A 7630-nucleotide genomic window follows, 5' to 3' on the forward strand; every position below is an offset into this window, starting at 1 on the left:
GCAACGAGTTGACGTCTCGACCCCTGCCCCTGTGGACGACAGCTTGCAATCCGCCGGACGATGTCACCCAGAGAGCAGAGGCCAGCAGCCCTCTCGCTCCTTGAGCCAGTGTAGCTACAATGTGTGATGTGCCCCGTCACAGTAACGAGGCGTCCTTGCAGGGAAAGTTGGAGGTAATTTCAGTGGGCCAGTTGGCTGCCGGCATCCACCACTGAGGGTCGTCGTGATTGGCCTGCAACTTAAACAATCATCATTCTCTCCAGCTCTAGACGTAGACAGAATGGCGACACGACTGTCTGCTTTAAGCCTTTGTGCTAGATTATTTATACATCTTTTCCCTATACCTCTGACATAGTTCTTCTGGAGGAGACAAGTGCAATGTTCTTTGATAGTCAGTCTTCCACAGCCCGCGTAGGCACGTACACACAGGTCACCAGGCACCATAGTAACAGCAGTGCATGGATTCTTCACAGCACATCGCTGCCTGTGCTGCCCTGATTACATCACATTTGTTTACAGTGCCTGCCAGGCCATGCATTCTAGCCTACGAGTGGTGTCATAACTTGCCTTGCAGAATCGTTTGCACAGTATCAGCATCACCTGTGGCTGCCATCAAATGTGCCAATCGGTCCATTAACTACAGCTTTCGACTCATAGCTGCTCGAGGTTTACAAGAATTCCCCAAATCCATGCCTGTACTTATTAGTGGTGTGGCAGCATGACAATAAACAAGCTGTCCATCCATGTGAATGGCTACTGACAAACTGTGGCCAAGAGACAGTTGGATTTTCCAGTTGCTGAACGTGCTGCCCCTCCACAATACACTTCACTTCAGTGACTGCTTAACAGCCTGCGCCATCTGTGTCCTTTGTACTAACACCAGCTATTCTGAATAGCACAAGTCGAGACACTCCCTTACATTCCCTTAAAACCCGTGGCCACAAGCATCACTAGTCACTGCCCTTCACCTACCTATCTCCTTCTTCCCTGCTCCCACTCCAACACTATCCAGTCTTCTATCTTCTACTCTACCAACGGACCCTCTAGTCTTCTTTTTCCTCTTCTCTACTATTTTCTTTTTCCGCTCTGTTCCTCACCCCAAACCTCACGACTGCATGTGGCGGCACTACCGCGTTCCAGTCACATCCCTGCATGCTCCCACAAGCAACACTAGACCTTCCTGCACCCCTGTCCTGCTGCCCCTCTTCCACCCCCCCGCCCCCATTCCTCCTTCTTACTCCCACTATACAAGTCAGATTGCTGCTCCCATTAGGTGCACTTGCTGTCCACAGTCTGTTCACAGCAACCAAAGACAGTAGTCACATATGTCTGAGCTGTGCTTGTGAATATGTTTTCTACTTTGGAAGAAGGCCATTTGTCCAAAAAATTAAATGTTTAGCAGTCTCTTCATTTTGCCTGTCTGCGACTCATTGCCTCCTCTGTACGATGAGTAGCAGTCTATCATTTTCATAATATTTCATCCTGGACTTTCCACGGTTTGATTTTACTATAACAGATCCATGTATGACTTTGGAAACAGAACGTTAAAGTGTTAGGCTGGTATCGAGGAGGATGCTGATAGTTGGAGTGTGGAATATGATGTGCTGGTGTATATCTCAGAGTGGGGCCTGTTCTGTGGGTCATGTCCAACAGAACAGGCATGATTTGTGATGATGCAGTTGATGTACACATATATGAAATATAGGATAGGGAAGGAAAGGGAAAGTATGGGTGGGAGACACATGACTTCCAACAGCACAGGACATTGCAGTGATCCAATGCAGAAAGCTGAAAATTTGTGCTGGATTGGGTCTCAAACCCCAATGCTCCAATTCTCTAGAATGGTTGGCTTAACCTCCTCAGCCATCTGGCCACTTCTGTCTGTGTGACTCAAGTTCTCAACTTACCGCAAGCTGCAATGCAACATCCCTCGCTCAATAATCCCCTACGCAAATTATTGATTCCCACAGGAGTTTGGACGATATTAGTGCACCTGCACTGAAACGAACTTCAAAGAATTTTCACGCTCTTACAGAAACGTATACATCTGAGCTATGTCATCATAAGTGGTGTCTGTTCTGTCAGATATGTCCAATGGAACAAACAATACTCAGATATATACATTTCTATAAGAATGCGCCAGCTCCTTGATGTTTGAGTGCAGATGCACTAATTTGGTCCAGATGCTATAGGAATCAATAATTTGAGAGCAGGAGGTTAATCGAGAAGGAGCACTGCCCTGCAGTGTGCAATGAGTTGGGAATTTGAGGAAGATGGGGAACTTGTCTGGATAGATGAGGCAGTGAAGGCACCCATTCTAGAGAGGGACTCTGCATTCCAGCTGTAGGATTCGTACTCTCACACCTCCTTAATCTCTAACACACAGCCTACGTCCCAAACCTGAGATATGCTTCAGTATGCTTACCTTGCAGTCCATCTCATCCTCTTTTACTTTTATCCCTCTCATGCATTCCATCTCGACAACTGCACCTTCTGTGTAAATAGAAGTAACTTTCCATTAACCCTGCAAAAATCCTGCTTTAATAATACGAAAAACGACCCACTACAACCATCAAATCTAACTACCTAAGACCTAAAATATCTTGAAGTAACACTGAAACAAAAACTAACCTGAAATCCTCATCTACCAATTATCCAAAAGGAAACCCACAATAAACTATAATTATTAGCATGTCGAATATGAAGATTAAATTCCACGATCATACATACAAAACCAACACCTTTCTCCTTTTTACCAATGCCAGTGTTAGCATGGATATCCACCTCTTCCGAGGTTCATAACTTCCTCCCAACCTGAAGCGACATGTGCTCCATCTCACTATCCTTGCCCAATTATACACTCCCACTGATAGCTTTAACAGTTTGTACCAGCTCATAAAGTTTCCACATCTCATCAAACATCTGATACACTTTTGCCCTTCTACATCTCTCATAAACACGAACATCAGCACCCTATAGTCTCTCCCACCCTTGGAAACCCTGCCTTGCTGTCACACCTCTATGAATGTATCCCATATTCCCACCATCTTCAAACACTCTGAGTCCTTTCCTGGCATTATTTCAATCGCCTTTTCGCCCCAGATCATGAACTAACTCCTGAAATCTACTCATCCTTCAAACAATAACCTAGCCAGATGAATGCTCCAACCTACCCTTTCCTTTCCCAGATCGGATCTCACTCATCTCCAAACGCTCATATCCCACTCGTCATTTCCTTCCCAAACAGATATCCCAAATCCTTTTCCATATAAAAGCCTCTCCAATACTGTCTACATTCTAATCCCTACCAATAGTTACCATGAGCTATTATCATATCATCATCATAATGAATAGAATGTACATCACATCAGCATCACCTTGTTTTAATATCACCAGTTATTTTACCTCCTTAAATAATTTTATATTACTTATTACAATACCTGAAGGGTGTCAATTTTGCAAGGGCCAGCCTGTCCTCAATAGGAGGAATATAAAATGTTCAAATGTGTGTGAAATCTTATGGGATTTAACTGCTAAGGTCATCAATCCCTAACCTTACACACTACTTAACCCAAATTATCCTAAGGACAAGCACACACACCCAAGTCCGAGGGAGGACTCGAACCTCCGCCGGCACCAGCCGCACAGTCCAATGACTGCAGCGCCCTAGACCGCACAGCTAATCCCGCGCGGCAGGAGGAATATAAATAACTGCTAAATAAAATGAAAACATAGTCTCGCTTATATACAAAGTTGCCATTTCGTCTTGTGCTTCGTACTGAAAGGTTCCTTTTGTCTGTCCTCGAAGCTTCTGTTGCATTACACGAAGTCCCACTTTTACGGACACTACCAGAAGTCACATAGTCTTAAGCTGTCCTCTCACAGGATGTGAAAATATACATGGATGAGGAGTTGGTGACATCACAACGTGGAATTCCACTTTCCATTACGTTGTAAAGCGTGAAATGAAGAAGCTGGTTTGTCAGATTTTTGCCTCGTGGAAATGAACGTGGCCAATGAGCTGCAGCATCAGCTTTATGTCACAAGCAGAACCTAGGAGCCGCCGTATTCTACAAAGAAACTCCATATCTGGTGGAGATTTTTTAATTATAGAGTATGTGATATGAATATAAGCTGTTTGAAAGCATCAGAACATTGAAGATCTCTCTAGAACGCTTCTTTTTAGGTAATTGTTTGTTGTAATAAAATGACAGGAAACTTCATATCGGTAGTTAAAGGCTTCCCATATTTGATGCTAATGTGTTGTAAACCATTTTGCAGTGGAAGTGTACCGTTTCAGTGCTATTTCACAATGATAATCTATGAAAAGGGTGACGTTTTGGGTACAGTTTTTCATAGTGCATACTACACAACTAAGGTGTCACAGCTGTGTGGAAGCTGAAATGTAGTTGACAGCATCATGCACTTTAAAGTGAAAGCTAGCAGGTTCGCATCAAGCTGTTTCAACATTTCCCCCAACTTTTGCTTTCTAAACAATTCTACATTTTCCGTATTAATTTTATAGAAATATTACCTGCTGCCGACGTTATTTGTTATAAATAATATATCTGATGCAAGACTTGTTGCATAGGCCAACTGGTGTTAGACACTGTACTCTACCTATATCCAATTTAAAACCAAAATGAAATGTAGATTCAGCTGAATTTACTAATAGCTTCTACTTGTTGTACAACATTATGTAGTGTACATGTCAGGACGATATCAGGAGCTGAGATGGGCATCCAGGGCGTTTTCCCTACACGTAAAATGAGAAATGCAAGGATTCGGAGAAAAATGGGTTTTATTCCAAGAACTACCACTAAGGTATACAATGTTCACGAAAACTGTCTATGGTCGGGGAGTGAACTGCAGATAGTACCGAAAGAGCATTTCACCCTCATTAGGAAGGACTGGTGGACACGTCCAGAGGGACTGCTGTTGTGGCCACTATCACATCGACCCTCTTGCGTACCTCACGTGACGGCACCCGGTTCTCCCATTGGCGGGTTGGTGCCAGGAAGCTGGCGTCTCTCACTCAGCAATACAGTCGTGGCGTCTCATAGATCAGCATAATAGAATGGGAGCTGTCCCCAAGTACTGCAGAGTAGTCTGCGAGGGGTGTCCGTAAAATAAGGTTCTCATTTTTTTTACACAGTGTAAAACATGTTTATTTCATGAATACGTACACTTTTGGAAAGTTCAGACGTTAACCTATTTTTCTACATAGTCGACACTGAGGTCAATAAATTTTCTCATGCAGTGTACGAGCTTTTGAATGCCCAAGTCAAGAAAATCTGCCGCCAAGCCTCGCAGATACATGCGCTACTACAATGAAATCAGTTTGTATAGCGGTCGACAGTGTCGATTTGACACACGAGAACGAGTAAAGCTTCTCACTGCTTCGATGTCAGTAATTAAAACCCAACCACTTTCGGAAAGATTCCGAGATTCGACCACTGGACTGAAGTAAGTACACTTTCTACACTTCGTACACCATTCCTAACTGGCTCCTGGCAACATTCGCAGATAAGCTCCACGACAACATCAAATGAATACAATTTAAAGTCAGTAGGGAAATGATTGCACAAAAACACTGCACCTTAATTTCCATGGAAAAGATTAAATTTATTGACATCAACTAGTCCTAGCCAAACCCATCAGTTTTATCCAGCACCAACGCCGGCTACCTAATAGCTCGATGCTCTGCTCTGAGGCCACTTCTTCTTATGGGTTGTAGAATACACAGCAGGGATCATGAGGTGTATGTGCAGTAGCAAGCCACGCCTCTGATGTCAGAGTGAACCCAAGCAGTAGCCTGCAATTGCCATAACGTATTGTGGTGTAATTGCGTATACGAATGAAAACAAGGTTGTTTGCGGCAGTATGAATTTTTTAATGACTGGCGATTGAGTAGAATTACACCGTAATTATCACATCGTTGCGGAATTTTTTAGAGTGACTTTTTCAGTGAAGAATAACTGTTTGCTGCATGATCTCCAGTTTTGCTAACAACACTGTTAGTAAGTTAGGAATTAAATTTCATATATTCACTAAATGAACATCAACGAAAGCAAAACTAGGATAATGGAATGTAGTCGAATTAAGTCGGGTGATGCTGAGGGAGTTAGATTAGGAAATGAGACACTTAAAGTAGTAAAGGACTTTTGCTATTTGGGGAGCAAAATAACTGATGATGGTATGAAGGTCGAAGTAGAGAGGATATAAAATGTAGACTGGCGATGGCAAGGAAAGCGTTTCTGAAGAAGAGAAATTTGTTAACATCGAGTATAGATTTAAGTGTCAGGAAGTCGTTTCTGAAAGTATTTATATGGGGTGTAGCCATGTATGGAAGTGAAGCATGGACGATAAATAGTTTGGACAAGAAGACAATAGAAGCTTTCGAAATGTGGTGCTACAGAAGAATGCTGAAGATTAGATGGGTAGATCACATAACTAATGAGGAGGTATTGAACAGAATTGGGGAGAAGAGGAGTTTGTGGCACAACTTGATTAGAAGAAGGGATCTGTTGGGAGGGCATATTCTGAGGCATCAAGGGATCACCAATTTAGTATTGGAGGGCAGCGTGGAGGGTAAAAATCGTAGAGGGAGACCAAGAGATGAATACATTGAGCAGATTCAGAAGGATGTAGGTTGCAGTAGGTACAGGGAGATGAAGAAGCTTGCACAGGACAGAGTAGCATGGAGAGCTGCATCAAACCAGTCTCAGGACTGAAGACCACAACAACAACAACAACAACATATTCCCTAAAAAGAATAAGACGAAAACAAAATCGGATTTAAATACTTGTAAGCATGCAGATTTACATGAGCATCTCTCTCGGTGTAGCGCTGAGTGACTGAAATCTAAACATGTTCAAAAAGCGATTCAAGCCAATTTTCTTGTCAACAACAAATGGTTATAAAAGGATGGTGTACCAACTGGTCATCTCAAGACACTGAAAAGCACGTGACTTTACTTTGTCTGTCTTACAAAGCAAAATCTTTTGCCAGGGACATATTGAAACATCCTCTTTGTAGTGAAGGAACTATTAAAAGAAGACACAGGCAGTTAAGCGATTCACAGGTTTTATAGATTTAAGCCTTAGTCTTTTGGAAACTAAAAATAATTAACAATATTTGAAAAAAGATATAGTTCTTAGCTTTGATGGAGTGAAAGTAAATAGTAATTTATATTTTGACCAGGCAGAGAGAAAAAAGAACAAGAAAAAATTGATCAGCGAATCTGTCTTACACCAAAAGGAAATGAGAAAAAGGCAAGGAGTAGATCCAAAAAATAAATGAATCGAAACCTACCAATATAGAGTTTAATAATAATAACATTAATAAAACTACACTAAAACATGAAAAATCCCGATTATTCTCATGCCTGCATATGAATTAAACAAGTGTGTGTAGTGTGCCTATAAGATTCAGTGCAGTACGCCGAGGGGAGACGTTTCACGGTGAGGTCACACCTCAGAGCCCACCTGCGCCTGACCCCTACCACATATTCTAGAATCCTTGCTTCTACTGAACGGATTCATACCCACTAATCTGCAATACTCGCCTAGAAAAACAGGAAACTGCTTAACCTTCACACAGGAATGTAGTTTCGAATGTTTTATAAGC

This window comes from Schistocerca serialis, chromosome 6 (genome assembly GCF_023864345.2).
Source record: "Schistocerca serialis cubense isolate TAMUIC-IGC-003099 chromosome 6, iqSchSeri2.2, whole genome shotgun sequence".
In the NCBI taxonomy this organism is placed as follows: Eukaryota; Metazoa; Arthropoda; class Insecta; order Orthoptera; family Acrididae; genus Schistocerca; species Schistocerca serialis.